Raw genomic sequence first — 17455 nt, 5'->3', positions numbered from 1 at the left:
TTATCTTCAGTGTGTTGTGCGAGTTACTTTACATTGTGGTTATAAAGGCAGTGGCAGCAAAGCTGAATTTGTAGCAATCCCCAATAAATGCCTCCTTCTCCTCTAGGGCTTGGTCTTGCTAAGAAGGGAATTTGGGGAAGGCTGCCTCTGGTTCCACTGCAGTGAGTCCCTTGGATTTGTTTTATGTTCTCATACCTGGTTTTGCTCACCAAGAAGTGAAGAGGTCATTCTCCTGCTCAAACAATGAACTCCTGTTAGCCTAAATCAGCACTGTCCTTGTCAAACGGGCTTGAGATCAGCCCAACTGGAGCTCTCACGGAGGATGAGTTGAATTATTCAGATCAGAGCCTGGGAGCAACTGCAGTTTGGAGAGTGACCTTTCCGTCCTCCCCACCAGAACCTAATGTTTACAATGTGAGGAGGAAAAGGGACTGGAATCTTGGGAATTCCAGGAATGCATCCTCCAGGCAAAAGAAGCTTTCCTTCCTGGGTTGTGCCCTCGGAGAGACTCTCCAGAATCTGCTCCACAGCAAGGATTTGAAAGTACAAAGGTGAAAAAACAAAAGCCCCAAAGCTGGAGCCCGCAAGGGTAATCCAGTAGAGGACTTCACATTAACCTCCGTTTCAATGAGACAAAGAATTTGAAAGCCAAGAATGGAAGGAAATTTAAGGTCACCTAATCCTACCCTTTGTCTAAAGCATGAGTCTCTTTCCCAACATAGCTTTGCAGCTCATTGGTCATCAGTTGCTGCTTGAATACCTCTGAGGACAAAGAACTCAGTTCCTCTAAACAGCAAGGACGGTGAAACCGAGAAGGACCCCATGGGGCTTCTGGGCACGGAAGCCTTTTTGTCCCCCGTTTCTTGTAGGCAAGACTCCAGTCTCCATGACCCTCGCTGAGTTCCAAAGGGCAGATTCGAACAGTTGCTAATCAAGAAGGGAACAGGCAAGAAACCACCTGAAGCCAGATTAAAGGGACCAGAGAAGCTCATCAAGATTAGAAGACCAACCACCTGAGACCAGATCAAGGGAGTGCAAGCCCTGCACACACCCGAATCTCATCAACAACTCCATCCTTGAACTATTACTATAACACTCTCCACTGAATCCTCCCGGGTTGGGGCACATAGTTTTCAAGGGCAGGAGCCCACTGTGTCCCCCTTTGCCTGGCAAAGCAAAAAATCTCTTCTTTTCTACTTCACCTAAAACTCTGTCTCTGAGATTTGATTCTGCACTGGTGCAGAGAGGCCGAGATTTTGGCACCAACAGCAGTGACATTATAGGGAGGACTTACTATGTGTCAGGCTTGTGATACACCCTGAAGAGTCATGATCTTATTTAATGCTCACAACACCCTTATGAGAACTAATTGCGTCACCTCTTTACAGATGGGGGAACTGAGGCTTTGTGTGTTGCAGAGGAAGGATTTAAGAGTGTGTGTTCTTAACTCCTGCACCCCTCGGCCCAGGCTGTCCCATCAGCAGCAGCCCCAATTGTTATTTTCTGTCCCTTGGGGACACTTGGAATCCACCTTGCCAATCCTGCACACACTAGCCCTTCCAGCATTTGAGGCAGCCTTCCTGTCCCTCAACCTGCCTCCCAGCTTTCCTTTTTTTCTGTTCCATGCCAAACACTGCCCTTTGTCTCAGTTTGGCGAGTTCCTCTGGACCCATTCCTGCTTACCAATGCTCTTCTCAAAACATGTGTCATTTCCCTTTGGAACATTTTGAAGAGACCTTATCATTGTTGCCTTCTTCTATTAGGAGACAGTGGGCTTTGTTGGCGGCAGGGATCCACGAAGGCATCTATTCTGGGTGCAGAGGGAGACTTTCCAAAGAGCACAAGGTGAACTTTTTCCATAGCTCTTTTCAGGGAGAAGGCATTTAAAAAATCCAGAGTATTAAAATAAGCCAGGGTCGAGCTTCGATGTCATTGCTGGTGGGAAAGGCAATGTCAGAGCGAAGGACTTGGGGCCTTCGTGCAGGGCGCTCGCAGTGGTCCTCCCGGGTCCTGGGGAGGCAGCTGCCCTTGGGGCTAACTCAGCCTCTGACCTGGACTCTCCGCAGCTCACTGGCAGGTCCCCGTGACCCTCTGCATTAGCCTCCCGGCTTCTGAAAGGTGATCGTGTTGTTGACACTCTGGAGTTGAATTTCTCCTGGAGTGAGTTCTGACTCTGAATCAGGCAATCTCCGGCTTGCTGTGTGCCCTGGGGCAAATCCCTCTTCCTCTTTGGGCTTTAGTAAGGTAGAGATCAGTGTCTTCTTAACAGTGTTAAATTAATTAAGCAAGGAGAACATGAGACTGAGGCAGCTCGGATACCACGGTGCCTACATCAGCAAACCAAAAGCTAAGCCTGGAAATGCCTCAGAGCCACGAAATCAAAACACCGAGGACAACCAATCACAAAGGCCAGCCAGGCCCTAAGCTCCAGCCAATCAATAATTTCCTTACTTTGTGTCCGTGTCTTCTCTAGGAAAGTCTCTCCCCAGTTCCCATTGGTGGGGTTTGGTGCTGCCTGATTGGGATCAATTTTTACTGAAGTAAACTCTCAAAATTTTCAGTATGCTGCAGTTTATGTTTTTTTTTTTTTTTGCGGTACGCGGGCCTCTCACCGCCGTGGCCTCTCCCGCTGCGGAGCACACACTCCGGACGCGCAGGCCCAGCGGCCATGGCTCACGGGCCCAGCCGCTCCGCGGCACGTGGGATCCTCCCGGACCGGGGCACGAACCGGCGCCCCCTGCGTCGGCAGGCGGACCCCCCCAACCACTGCGCCACCAGGGAAACCCTGCAGCTTATCTTTTAACAGTGCTGGTGTCAGAAGAGGAACCGAAGGAGGCCCCCGAGAGCCCCCGGGAGCAACAAGCAACCAGGTGCGGGTACTATTATAGCCCCTCCAGGTGGCTGCCTTCCTGTGTCTTCAGGAGGTGGTGGGTGAGTCCCTCTCCGGTCCTGGATCCCAGGTCCACAGCTTTCAGACTTCATTTGAGCATTTCTTTTTCCAGACTGGGTCTGGAACCTGGCCGGTGTTGGACTGGGTGCAATGTAGAAATTGGTCCGAGTCCGTGGTGCGAGTCCGGGGTCTGACTTATGCTGGACTGGGGCCAGCGTGAGGCCTCAGGTGAATAAAAGTTTATTTTGAGGTTGAACAAGTAGGTTAACCTTACCAGAGATCATCTTGAATTACGGTGGCCGCAGTGGAGAACTTTTAACCTAGATAAGCTTATCCATTTAGGAGGTGCCCTAGAGAAAAGGGGTCTCAGCCAGGTACTCACTATAAACTACAGACTGAAAATTATTTTTCCTTCTTTATGGTTTCTGGTGACCAGGATACGACCCGCTGGGATACCCCACTCACTCTGGAGCCTCTAGACAGCATCCCGGGAAGACAGCAAAGGGTGAGAATTCTTACTAAAGTTGGCTCTCCTAGATCTCTGTCTGTGGTGCCAGGTCAAGGTAAAATGTCTTGTTGTTCCTTCCTTTCTAAATTCTGATTGGCAGGAAAAGAACACTGGGTATTGATCCAGTGTTTCTCTCCCAGGGATGGATACAGCCTCTTGTTTGTCTCATGTCGCGTCCTAATAACGTGGTTGGCAACCATCAGGTTGGGGGCCCCCAAAATAAGGCTGGACAGAAATGTGGGCTGCACCCTATTTGCAGCAGGGTTCCTACTGACTATAGCCAGCTCTTAGGGCAAGTGTCTCTTTCTTTGGGTTATCTTTGAGACTGGCTCTGGATCTCGAGAGGGTAAGATCTTTTGCATACTCTTAGGTGTCTATGGAGTTATTCAGTACTGGCAGGAATATTTATTGTGTGTCCAGGCTGAAACCTGATAAGATATTTGAAATGATTTTTTAAGTATCTCTATGGTCAGAAGTTGGCCAAATTGGGGGCTGATATTCAGAGCCAGATAGGAAAAAAAAATTTTTTAAGCCTTCTCCCCTAAGCTAAAATGAAACTATGTACCCAGAGGGAAAGAAAAACATTGGGAAGCCATTGTGGAAAGATTTACTAAAACATTCTAAAGCAACACAGCTCTGAATCTGGAACATGGGAATCTTTGGATTTCCATCTTAGCTGGAGATCTTCTCCTTAATATAAAAGTGAGTTGAGGATACTGTAGTTGGATGGCTGGGTCAGCAGCTGGATAGCATTCAGGTGGCAACCCAATTATTTGAGGAATTAAAAACAACTGTACTTGACTTACAACTCAAGTCTTTGTAAGAACAGAGGAGAGGCTCTAGAAACAGTTCAAAGCCCACTATCCTTTTCCCCAATCCCCAGACCTCCCCTATTCAAACTAAAGAGACATTCAAAGTGCCTCCCCAGCCACGATGAGGGTCTTCTGATGGCCAGGCTGCATCACTGCAGGCCCCCAGAACCCCCATTACGGTGCAACTCTGCATAAATCAGTATCAGCACAAGCTCGGTTGCCATTGCACTAACAAACGAAATTGATGACAGACGACCATGTTGAACTAATTGTAAGTTGAAGACACAGACTTGCTAAATCAAGGTTATTTTGAGTTAAAAAATGCTTAACACTAGTAAATTGAAAAAAAAAAAAAGAAAATCATTTTTTAAGGAGCAATTTGCATGAATAGCAATTTTCTATAATCCTTGTGCTTTTCTCCAAACACACATTTCTGAAGAAATAGTTTTCTTTCCTTACCCACCCATCTTTCTTTCCATCTGATTCCGTAGCAAAGTTAGGAGAGGGGAAGGGAGTGTAATGCCTCTTTATTGGTTTAAAAATATTTATTAAGTATTACATACTTAATAATTTTAAGTGTTCATTTAGTGAAGTGGGAAGAGCACTGGGCTGTGTAGGGAGATCTGGCTTCTGGTGCTGGTTCTGTGTGACCTTGAGAAAACCACATTCCCTCTTTGGGTCTCCCATTCTTCTTCTGTTCAAGTTAGTGAAGGTGATTTGTAAGGTTGTCCCCAAGTCTGGATTTCATGTGTGAAAGCAGCTTCAGGCTGGGCAAGACACGTCAATTTGGTCAATGCTACTGGAATTCCTATTAATTTCTAGACCTTGTGCTGGACATGGGATACAGTCGGTGAAAACAGACATGGAGCCGTTCCAGCTGCAGGCTGCCTGGGATTATATCCCAATACCACCTCTTACTTGCTAGAGAATCTTAGTGCAGTTGTTTCTCTTCTGTACCTCATTTTCCTCATAGGATTGTTGTACTAGTAGAATAAATGAATACGTGTCAAGAGATTCCTATAGTGCCTGGCACATAGTGAACATTCAAATGATGTTGGCTTTTATTATAATTATTATGGTGGGTAGGTAGATGTTAATTCAATAATCACAAAAAGAAATACAACATTTCAGTTGTGCTTAGTGCTCTGAGAGCATATATCAGGAGGATTTCCTCAGCCTGGGAAGTAGTGATTAAGGTTAAGATCTGAAGGATAAGTTCACTAGTTGAAGGAGAATGGAATAGACTCCAGGGAACGGCATATGCAAAGTTCCTATGGTGGGAAGAAGCACAGATTTCTGGGAATTTAGAGTAGGCCAAGGTGGAGTAGAACAAGAAAAAGGAAGAGAGTGGAAGTTGGAGGTGGGGCAGGGACCAGGCTGTGCTGGGCTCTGCCTGAGGCTAAGATTTGGAAAAACTGGTTTTGTATGTGCCTCTTGGAAGTCAGAGTTCCCTGTTAGACCCATGGCTCTCACACCCTGAAGGGCTGTCCACAAGGATTTGCCTTTCTCCAGACTGGAACCCAGCAGAAACAGCTCCTAAGGGACACTAGGAAAGTGCATATGATGAGTCATGGCTCAAAATTGTTGACATCACCTGAGCCATCTTGCACTTAGATCATGCTCTGGGGACCAGAGTCCCAGATGGTGTTCTGATGATTTCAATGTCCTGTTCAGGTTGTCTTATGGCTGGTCAAATTTGAATAGGGTTGAAAAACAAAACTAAATTCTTCCCTGTCTACAGGGAAATGAGCCTTCATGGGTCTTCAGCTTTTGGGATCATAGTCACATTTGAGAATCTGATGAAATCTGTGGATTTTCTACTTGAGACATGCATTTACACACTTAAACCCAAATTTGGGTGTATTTTTAGATTGAGTTTGTGGGTGCCTCTGAAGCCCATCCATTGTTCCAGGTTAAATGTCCTTCCAGTGCAAGGCAATGTCCAACGTTATGGACATTCAATATCCCTTTCATTATCTACCCCCCTTCCTTCTTGCCCCACCGTCTATCCTTCTTTCCTTCTGTATTGTTGCTACCTCAATTTTGAACCCTTATTGATTTCCCCCTAAACTATTTTAATTTTTTCTGCCTTTAGTTTCTTACCCCTCCAATCAGCTTTCCACATATTCTATGGAAAATAAAAATTATTGGGGGGTGAAAGTGAAATAAAATGAATAAAATTGTAAATATTTATTTTCAGAATAAAGTAAATTGGGCTCATTATAGATACTTTGGAAAATACATGCAAGTTAAAAAAAATCCATGGTATCAGCACCTAGAGGCAACCAAAGATATATTTTTTTCTAGTACTGATATTTTTCTATGGAAAATTTCTTTTGTATAGTTGTGACCAAGCTGTATACATGTATCAATATATTTAAATTAAATCCTTTACTTAACATTTATTTGTCCTTTAGCCCAAATGAATATATGTATTAAAACCTCTTTTATTATGAAAAATATGAAATATTCACAAAGCAAAGACAGTATTATAATGAACCTACCCACTCATCCTGTGTACCTAACACCTAGTCTCAAACATTATCAGCATTGCATCAGTGAACTTCTGATATGTAACAAATGGCCTCAAAATTTAGTAGTTTAAAACAGTAACATTGATTTCATTCATAATTCTCTGGAGGAGTGATTTGGGCTGGGCTCAGCTATGCAGTTCTTTCACTAGTCTTGGCTGGCTTCAGTCATGCATCTGTGTTTTGCTGCCACTTAGCTAGATGGCTCTGCTTCTGGGATTGGCTGGCTGACACATGAGGCCACAAGAGGGATTGGGTCCCTGTCTGTCTCATCATCCAGCTGGTTATCCCTGGGCTTCTTCACACGGTGATGGAAGGCATCCAACTGCAGCAAGAGGCAAGTGCCAATGCATAGGTGCTTTATCAAGCTTCTGGTTGCAGCTTACTAATATTTCTATTGGCCGAAGCAAGCCACAGGGTCAATCCACACTCAAGGGGTGGAGAAATAGATTCTACCTCTTGACAAAGGAACTGCAGCATCGTTTCGTAAGGGCGTGGATATAAGCAGCAGAGGAACTTGTGGCCATTCTTAGTAAGGATATGGAGATAGGCGGGAGAAGAATCTGTGGCCATTTTTACAATCTACCATACATGTGTTGCTAATATTAACATTGGTAAATCATCATTTCTGATGTTATTGGTAGCTTGTCATCAATCTAATTTAGATGGCTGAGTAATGTGTCACCCAGTGGGAGTGCTGCACGTTGCGTGACCATTCCCCTACTGTTGGGGAGCGAGGTCTTTGCCATTTTTCTGCCATTATGAATCATGCTACAATAGATGCTTTGTGCATAAAGCTTTTTCTAGTTTTAGGATTACTTCCTCCGAGTAGTCGCAAAAGTGATATTACCGTGTCAAACATTTTAGAGCTCTTAGTACACTTTGTCAAATTGCTTTCCAAAAGGATTGTATCAATTTACACTCCCACCAGTGTGTGTGAGAGTACCCCACAGGGGATCCTTTTAAAATGCAAATCTGATTATCTCATGCCCAGTTTAAAAGTGATCTCTGCTGCCTTCATAAAAAGACTAAACTATGTAAGACAAAACTGTGTCTGCTACATGACTTTTGAATAACTGAACGTCTATTTTAGCTTGATAAGACGTTGTGTCCAAGGGTCATAGAATCTAGTGAGGAAACAAGACACGGCAGGCTCAGAAACAAATGAAGCCATCACTCTCATGTTGTCCTGGAATGTAGATATCACTATTATAGAAGAGGAAACTGAGGGTCAAAGACTTCAGTATTTAAAGTGGAAACCCATTCAGCTTTCTGCCTATGGCATCATCTATTTTAGCATCATAACCTTTGCAAAGGAATACATACACAAGTTTAAATACATATTTAATCAATGCAACGAAATTGTAATACGTTTCTTTTGTTGGTTAGAATTCTTTTTTTTTTTTTTTTTTTTTTGCGGTACACGGGCCTCTCCCTGTTGTGACCTCTCCCGTTGCGGAGCACAGGCTCCGGACGTGCAGGCTCAGCGGCCATGGCTCACGGGCGCAGCCGCTCCTCGGCATGTGGGATCTTCCCAGACCAGGGCACGAACCCGCGTCCCCTGCATCGGCAGGCGGACTCTCAACCACTGCGCCACCAGGGAAGCCCGGTTAGAATTCTTTGGTTCTAAAAACTGAAGACTATGAGATTTGGAATGAGGTGGGTCTGAGTGTGAATTCACGTTCTGCCATTTACTAGAATTTGAGCAGGATTTAACATCTCTAAGCCTCCTCCATTTTATTTTCTGTAAGAAGTGGATGATAATGCCTACGTTCTAGGGGTCGGGTGATGATTCAACATATACACCAAATGTCTAGCAGAACCATTCAATACAAACTATTATTATTACTGTTACGTGAGATGAATACATAAGTGGAAGGGAAACATAAATGGAACCAGAATGAGGAGGCTTTGATAATCTAGGACTATAAATAAAGCTTTGTGACTTTATACCCAAGTTACCATGGTTTGGAACCCGGCTCAGTCTACTAGCTAGAATTCTTGCCTTTATAGAGGTTTCCTTTTTCTCAATATTCTTGAGAATTCCCAGGTTCATGAATCAGTGGTTCTCCTTGATGCTCACCTTCTATCCCCTGCCTGCAAAGGGAGAGCAGAGACTAGGGTGCATTCCTCAAGGTACAGTTCCTCAGCCGTGGCTCTCCCGGCTGCCCTGCCTGTGCCCCAGATGCCTCTAGCACGTGGCTGGTGGAGGAGGGCAGCTGTTGACAAGAGCTGGGCCCCAGCCTTGGCACTTCTCCACAGGAGTATCTGATAAAGCTCCTCCAGGGCCCCAAGACTCCCAGGACTTGCTTGTTATCCATGCAAGTATATGTCTACAGATCTGCTCAAGCCAACCTGATTTTCTGATGCTCTTTTTAGTTTTAAACTTTTTATTTTATATCAGAGTATAGGTGATTAACAATGTTGTGTTAGTTTCAGGGGTACAGCAAAGTGATTCAGTTATACATACACATGTATCTATTCTTTTTTTTTTTTTTTGTATCTATTCTTTTTAAAATTCTTTTCCCATTTAGGTTGTTACATAATAATGAGCAGAGTTCCCTGTGCTATACAGTAGGTCCTTGTTGGTTATCCATTTTAAATATATCGGTGTGTACAATCCCAAACTCCCTAACTGTCCCTCTCCCCCACCCCTGCCCGCTGGTAACCGTAAGTTTGTTCTGTAAGAGTGTGAGGCTGTTTCTGTTTTGTAAGTTTATTTGTATCATTTTTTTTTAAGATTTTGCCTATAAGGGATATCATACGATATTTGTCTTTCTCTGTCTGACTTAACTTCACTCAGTATGACAATCTCTAGGTCCACCCATGTTGCTGCAAATGGCATTATTTCTGTTCTTTTTAATGGCTGAGCAATATTCCATTGTATATATGTACCACATGTTCTTTATCCATTCATCTGTTGATGGACATTTAGGTTGCTTCCATGTCTTGGCTATTGTAAACAGTGGTGCAGTGAACACTGGGGTGCATGTATCCTTTAGGACTGAGCCAACCTTGTTTTCTGATGCTCTTTCTCTTAGAGACATTTTAGTGTGGCACTGTCCAAGAGAAATATATTGTGAGCCACATGTATAATTTTACATTTTCTAGCCGCCATATTAAAATATATATAAAGAAATAGATGAAGTTAATTTCTTTTTTAAAAAAATACATTTATTTATTTATTTTTGGCTGCGTTGGGTCTTCGTTGCTGCCCATGGGCTTTCTCTAGTTGCGGCGAGTGGGGGCTACTCTTTGTTGCAGTGCGCGGGCTTCTCATTGCAGTGGCTTCTCTTGTGGAGCACGGGCTCTAGGCGCGCGGGCTTCAGTAGCTGTGGCACATGGGCTCAGTAGTTGTGGTGCACGGGCTTCATTGCTCCACGCATGTGGGATCTTCCCAGACCAGGGCTCGAACCCGTGTCCCCTGCCTTGGCAGGCGGATTGTTAACCACTGTGCCACCAGGGAAGTCCGAAATTAATTTCCATAATATGTGTTATTTAACCCAGTATATCTATTATTTGAACCTATAAAACATATAAAATTATTAATGAAATAATTTACATGATTTTTTTATCATATGAAGTCTTAAAACCTGGTGTATATTTTATGCTTACAGCACATCTGAAGTTGGACTAGACCACCTTTTAAGTGCTCAGTAACCACATGTGGCTAGTGGCTACTACATGGAAGAGCACGGTTCCAGAACAAAGCCACCTGGGCTCCAGGTGGTACAACTCTTCAGGAGCATTGGTCTTGATACCCACGTGCAACTATTTTTCCTAAAACCTACTTCTGGCTTCAGCTTGGGTGGGTCTGTGGGGATTCAATATACTACAAGTGCCTAGAATTATTCTTTTTAACCTAGTATTGTGTCTGGTTTACCAATGTGGACTCTGTTTCCCTTACAATGAATTCCCTTTCAGGAGTCTCTCTTATTTTCCCACTTTGCTGCCACCCTAAACTATCAGAGAAAAATGTTTTTAATCCTTGAACATCAATAAGAAGGGGGCAAGAGATTCAGAGTTTTATTTTCATCCTTCCATGAGGTTCCTCTTCTCCTGTGTGGATTTATGGATACAAAGAATGTGTGGGAATCTGTAACCCAAGTGCACAAGGGTATGGTGGGGAATGGATATTGCCTCGCAGTGGCCAGTAGCACCTGAGCCTCAGGCAGTAGCCCAGCTCAAACGTACAGACTTCCTGGGAAGAATTCTCAATTCGTGGCAATAGATTTATTGAGGTCCTACCGTGTGTAAGATCTTCACATGCCTTGTTTCCTGAGGTAGACATTATTATCCTTGTTTTATAGGTGAAATAGTGACACTCAGAGAGGTTATAGGAAAGAACCCACGTCTAGGGTCTCCAATGGCCTTACCCTTTCCATTGTCTCACGGCCGCCCTTGAATACTCGGTGGCTAAGGATTGGCTGAGGGGACCAGCTGGCGTGTACCTGGAGACTTTGCTAGAGAGCAAGAGGTCTTTGCAGCAAATATTTGTGATTGCTTACAAAAGATATGGTTATAGTGTATCAGCGTTCCAGTCACTATCGCTGTGAAACGAGTTACCTCAAAATGGCATAAAACAACCCCTTCATATGCTCACAATTCCATGGGTCAGGAATTCGGACAGGGCAGAGTGGAGTTGGCTTATCTCTGCTCCGCGACATGTGCAGCCTCAGCTGGAAGACTTGAAGGCTAAAGGCTGGAAAGAACCAAAGACTTGCTTATTCGAAGACCTGCTGGTTGAGGTCGGCTGTCAACTAGATGCCGCAAACCTCTCCACGCGGCCTTTCCACATTGTCTCGCTGTGTGGATTGGTTCTGCCTTCCTCACAGCGTGGCGGCTGGGTTCTAAAGGCTAGAACCAGCCGAGAGCCCCACTGCTTCTCGTTGCCTCGCCCCAGGAAGTCACGCACCACGCACTTCATGCATTTTATTCAACAAGGTAGTCACAGGGTCTTGTATCAAGGGGAGGTGAAACAGACTCTGCCTCTTGATGGGACGAGGCAAGGTTCCAGCAGGGCAAGTGGACCCACAGATATTTCTGTGGCCATTTTTGGAAAATACAGTCTGCCACTGTCATTATCAGTGTTGGAAGGAAGGAAGGAAGGAAGGTGGATAGGTAACTGGGAAGGAAATGTTTTACTGAAGTGTCAGGGTCTCTAGTAAATGGCAAAATTGTGAAGGGGAATTAGGAAAATGATGAAAAGGCAAAGAAGTTCAAATGCAAATGGGCAGTATTTGAAAACACTTCCACCATCTGAAGACCCTTCTAAAAAAGAGTGATCGCCGCCCTTGACGTAGCACACTGGCCTGACTTATGGTCTTTTTTGCAGCCTCAGGTGACCTCCACTGGCCAGAGCTGTGTGTCCTGAGTAACCTTCGACAGCCCAGTCCCAGGCAGGGCCATGCCAGCTTGCCTTCAGCCTGCCCTCCTTTCTTCATGGCTTAACCCCAAACCTCCTTTTACTAGAGATTTGGAATTTCATTAAATCAGGGCTTGAGCTAAGAAATAACGACTGCCTTTATATGCACTGACTCTTTACTGGCAAGTTATTAGAGGGAAGATAAGGTTCTATAACACTGCAGGAATAAAACCCAGAAAATTATGCGAAAAGCTCCACCATCCAGGATAAATGTTATAGGAGGCATTAACCTTCCATAAAAATCCCTTTGCTAGGCAGGAATTTAAATGACAGCCACTGTGAGAGGAGATATTTAGCCTTAGAAACATATTCTATTGCCACCTTTTCTTAGAATAGCAAGTTCTTTGGTTATCAGCCGTTGAGTATTCCTCTTTTTCATAGGAATGCTCAGTAGAATAGCAAATGCGTAGATGAGGATTTTCTGGGTACACCCTGTATTGTACTACATACTTCCCAAGAAATTGTATGCATATTCTCCGCCTTTATTTGGGAAAATTGAATAAGAAATTGATATCCAAGGAAAGCTGAAACAAACCCTTATGATAGCCTCCAAATTACTTATCTTGAGGGAAAAATAATTTTTCTCCCTAAGGTGTAATTGTGATTCTCCAGTGAATGTGTTAGGCCAGAAATCACAGTAATTATCCTCTCTTTTTATATAAATTTGGCTATTCCAGCAAACAGGCCAACAAAATCACAGGGCAGAGACTTTGTATAGAAGTTTCTGCATGTTTCGCATACATATTTATATGTGTTGGGAGAAAATCTTAGGTGATAGTGTGAAAGTGATTACTGTGCTTTAAATAGTCAATCTCTGTGTCTCAACATTGAAAGCATTTGTAACAGGATGAGAAGCAGGACTCTTCCCCATTGTCTTAGAGTCTTAGCTGAAGCCCCAGAGCTGCTTCTTGCCCTTCCAGAGTTTGGTGTGGAAAAGATGCCTAATTTCCCGGTGGGCTAAGTGGATGCAAGTTGTAATACCTACCCTCTTGAGCTCCATTCTGCCTCCTAAGTGACTTCTCCCCAGGAATCCACAAATGGAGCATTATTCTCCTGTCTGTTAACGGAGCAGCTCTGCAAATATTGTTTGGAGGACCCAGAATAGAAACTTATCATGATGGGTGGTTGAGAAGTGCACGGTCGCTCCTTAGTTCGCTTCATCAAGTTGACCTACTTAGGAAGCAACAAATTTAAGAATTTTAAGCCTTGATCTAGACTAAATCACAATAAAACCAAACAGATTAACTTGGAGAGTCAGAAACAATTCCAAAGAAATGAAAGTAGATCTTCTAAAAGGCTTTATGTTTTTTTCCTAATGATAGAACAGTGAGGTACCTAACTAATTTGTATTAGGAAATATTTACTTAGAATATTAAAAAGCTCTGTGCTTTCAAGTGGACTAAATTAAAAAAAAAAGTCTTCACAGGACTGTATCTGATCCCAAATGAGATTTGTTACTGTTAGGAAGAGTGAAACTAATTATTTATCAAGGGCCGAGATGTGCCAGGTACTGTACTCATTAAATCCCTTTGATTACTGGACAATGTAGGTATTATTATCCCATTTTTTTTACATATAAGAAAACCAAGGCCTACAGAGGTCTGCCAACTTGCTCAGACTTCAGATTACCTGGACTAAACCAGGGTTTGTTACTCATCACCTCAGAATCCTTCTAGGTCTTTAGAATTTCTCTAAATTCCAACATGGCCAGCCAGTTTCGTAAGTGACGAAGCTAGGTAAATTATCTGATTCTCCCTTCCGGTTAAATTGAATCCATTGACGAATCCTCTCAGTTGTACTCCTAAACTGACCACAAGTGCATGTATTTCTTTCTGTTGTCACTGCAGTCATCACCAGAGCCCCGGACACCAGCATCTCTCATCTGACCCCATCCGTGGTTCCTGGGTGGCTCCCTGCTTCCATGCTTGCTCCCCTGTCGTCATCATTCAGAGCAGCCAGACCATCTTCCAAGAAATTAAGATAAAATGTGTCTCTTCTCTGTTTGGAACTCTGCAGATTTCCTACTGTACCTAGAATAACATGTGAATTTTCTACCTTAGCTTGTAAGAGCTGGTGGAATCTGGCCCCAGCCTTTCTCTCTCCTCTCATCTCCTGCACTCTCTGCTTTGCTCTCCAAGCTCCACTCCCCATATACACATTTGACGATTTCTGGAAAAGAGCAAGCTCTTTCCTGCTTCTTGCTCTTTTTCTCTCCTTAGAATATTCTTCTCCTGGCTCTTCATATGACTGGAGTCGTGCCCTTCAGGTCTTGGTTTAATGGCCAGTTCCTCTGTGAGAACTTCTTTCACCCCTCTATTAAAGAAGCTCCCTCCACCATGTTCTTTGCCATCACAGTGCCTTGCTTGCTTTCTTCATGGTGCTTCTCACTAACATATTTGGTGTATTTACTTACTTGTTTGTTATCCTTCCCTGCTACTCACTCAGCTCAAACTATGTCACATACGACCAGGAACCCATCTATCACATGCTTTGCTGTTACCTCAGTTCCTGACCCATGGTAGGCACTCAACAAACCTTTGATGCAGAAATTAATCCATACTTGAGTGGTCCTTCTGCTCTTAAAACCCCTCCCTACCCCAAATCACGAAGTCTATTCAATAATCCATCATCTTTTCAGTGTCACTGGGCAAAAAAATTGGAGTTGACCCTAAGAACCCTGGTCTGTAATCCCATTGCAGCCATTAATTTGCTGTATGACCTTAAGCAAGTCATTATCCTTCTCCAGGTGATCTTTAAATCCTCTCTGAGCCCTGACCCCGGATTGTTTCCAATTTTGCTACTACTGTCCCCCTGAAGCAAGCTTAATAGAAGCAACTTGGTTTTAACTAAGTCATTATGTTGAGACGCAGCCTGCAGTTTATTTAGGTGGACCCAGTGTTTTCCCTCTGTTGGAGACTCTTGGGTGGTGTTAACGGGGGGTGTCAGGTGATGATGTCCAGGGAAAAGGGATCCTTCCGGGCAGCATTGCACAAGAGAGGCAGATGGGATTTATTGCTGGCAGCCATTGCAAAGATGGGGAGAAACATTGTGTTTTGTAACACCTCAACCCGGCTGAACAAGCACAGAGAAACAGGTATTAATAGTATCTAGTGTCTGTGGTGTCTCAACCTCATCGTCTCAAGAGCTTGAGGTCCTTTCCAGGAATCCCGGTCTGTAAAGGCGGCTTGAGGCCAGAGAGAGTTCCTGCATGTGAACTGGATCTGCACTGGGTTGGCTGCCTGTCCTGTGTCTCCTGCTTGTGGGAACCTGCTTTCTCCTGCAGTGTTTATCTGGGGATGGAGGGAGAGAGCAAGATGGGTGCTGTTTGCTGTGCTAAGTGCTCTACATTCATTGCCTCACCAAACGCTGTGAGGCAGTTATTATTTCCACACTATTCCCATTTTCCAGATGGGGACACTGAGGCACAGAGAGAGATTGAGTAACTTGCTTGAAGCCTCAGTGTTAGGAAGGGGCAGTGTTCTGGAGTGCTCTTTGTGATCTCTACTCCTCTCTCAGGTCGTTGGCCAGTTTCTGGTGTCACAGAGAACCCTGAACTCCACAGAAGGAGCCGTTTTCAGGGACTGTTTGAAAAGCCACCGTGGTAGATCAAGTGTGTGGGGGTAGATCTGGCAAACAAAGTCCCAGCAACTGAGCTTCGTAACTTGAAAAATAAAATTAGGCAAATTGCATCAGCTGTCCATGTGGAGACAAATAATTGTGGAGACGAATCCTCTGCTTAAGCGGGAAAAAAATTAAAGCATTGATGTGAACTTTAAGAAGTGTGTATTTTTCTTTATATGCCTATTGGTATCATGGCTTTTGAGTACTTCAGGAAAGCTAAATTTTTCTTGAGCCAGCAAATCAACCTTCTATAAAGTTATTTGGGGTTGAAACAGAAGTTATTCAACAGTGTTTATAGAACGGTGACATTGGGCCAGGCTCTGCTGCTCGCTGAAGATAAAAAAGTGAAGAAGATGCAGCACTGCCCTTGAGAGATCAGGCTAGGGTGCAGGTCGGGGACAGACAGGTTAGTGGACAATTAAATACGCTGTGATTCAGGCTGTTGCAGAGCTGAGAACAGGAGTCTTTGGGAACAGGGGAGAGAAAGTTCCTTAGAGGAGGCAAATTTTGAAATGAGGCTTGAAGGATAAGCCAGTAAAATGGGGGAGACAGTGTGGGCAAAACCACAGAACCATGGGACACACAGAGTGTCGGGCGCAGTAGGAAAGAGGCTGGAGAGAGCCATTCATCCTGACTGTGAAGGGCCCTCCATGTACAACTTTGGAGTGTAGATGTCATCCTGTTCTGACACCTAGAAAGATCCGTCTGAGGGGCCATCTGAGACTATATTATAGAGAGAACAGGCTAGAGGAAGGTTGTCCTGGTAGTTCAGGTGAGACTGATGCAGTCTTGAACTAGGGCAGTGGCAGTGTAGGCAAGAAGAGGAGACTCAATCATGTAAGGAATTCTACTCTTGGCAGATTTTTTTTTTTTTTTTTTTTTTGTGGTACGCGGGCCTCTCACTGTTGTGGCCTCTCCCGTTGCGGAGCACAGGCTCCGGACGCGCAGGCTCAGCGGCCATGGCTCACGGGCCCAGTCGCTCCGCGGCATGTGGGATCTTCCTGGACCGGGGCACGAACCCGCGTCCCCTGCATCGGCAGGCGGACTCTCAACCACTGCGCCACCAGGGAAGCCCTCTTGGCAGATTTTTTATGTTAAGATGGTATAATGTGGTATGTTTATATACACAATGGAATACTACTCAGCCCTAAAAAAGAATGAAATAATGCCATTTGCAGCAACGTGGATGAACTTATAGATTATCATACTAAATAAAGTGAGTCAGACAGAGAAGTACAAATACCGTATGATATCACTTTTATGTGGAATCTAAAAAAATGATACAAATGAACTTATTTACAACACAGAAATAGACCCACAGACATAGAAAACAAACGTATGGTTACCAAAGGGGAAAGGGACAGGTGGAGGGATAAATTAGAAATTTGGGATTAACAGATATACACTACTCTCTATAAAATAGATAAACGACCAGGTTCTACTATCTAGCACAGGGAACTATATTCAGTATCTTGTAACAACCTGTAATGGAAAAGGACTTGAAAACATGTTTATATATATCTGAATCACTTTTCTGTACACCTGAAACATTGCAAGTCAACTACACTTCAATTAAAAAAAAAGATGGTGTAAGGAAACGTCCTGGTACAAAGTAGATGCTTAATGTGTGAATGAAAGCTGAGTATACAGATGAATTGTATTACGTAT

General features: G+C 44.0%; 1 long non-coding RNA gene across 1 annotated transcript in view; it reads left to right on the top strand.

Moving 5' to 3' along the window:
- The first annotated feature begins 2803 nt into the window (after positions 1-2803).
- The window catches only part of LOC132597396 (uncharacterized), a 461050-nt gene continuing 446398 nt past the window's right edge, over positions 2804-17455 (top strand). Inside the window, exons 1-2 of the long non-coding RNA XR_009564172.1 lie at positions 2804-2870; positions 3327-3395. This is a non-coding gene — a long non-coding RNA (uncharacterized lncRNA). The remainder of the gene's footprint in view (positions 2871-3326; positions 3396-17455) is intronic.

Source organism: Globicephala melas, chromosome 6 (assembly GCF_963455315.2).
Source record: "Globicephala melas chromosome 6, mGloMel1.2, whole genome shotgun sequence".
Taxonomy (NCBI): domain Eukaryota; kingdom Metazoa; phylum Chordata; class Mammalia; order Artiodactyla; family Delphinidae; genus Globicephala; species Globicephala melas.
The sequence above is the reverse complement of the archived record's forward strand: the minus strand, read 5'-3'. Positions and strand labels throughout refer to the sequence as shown.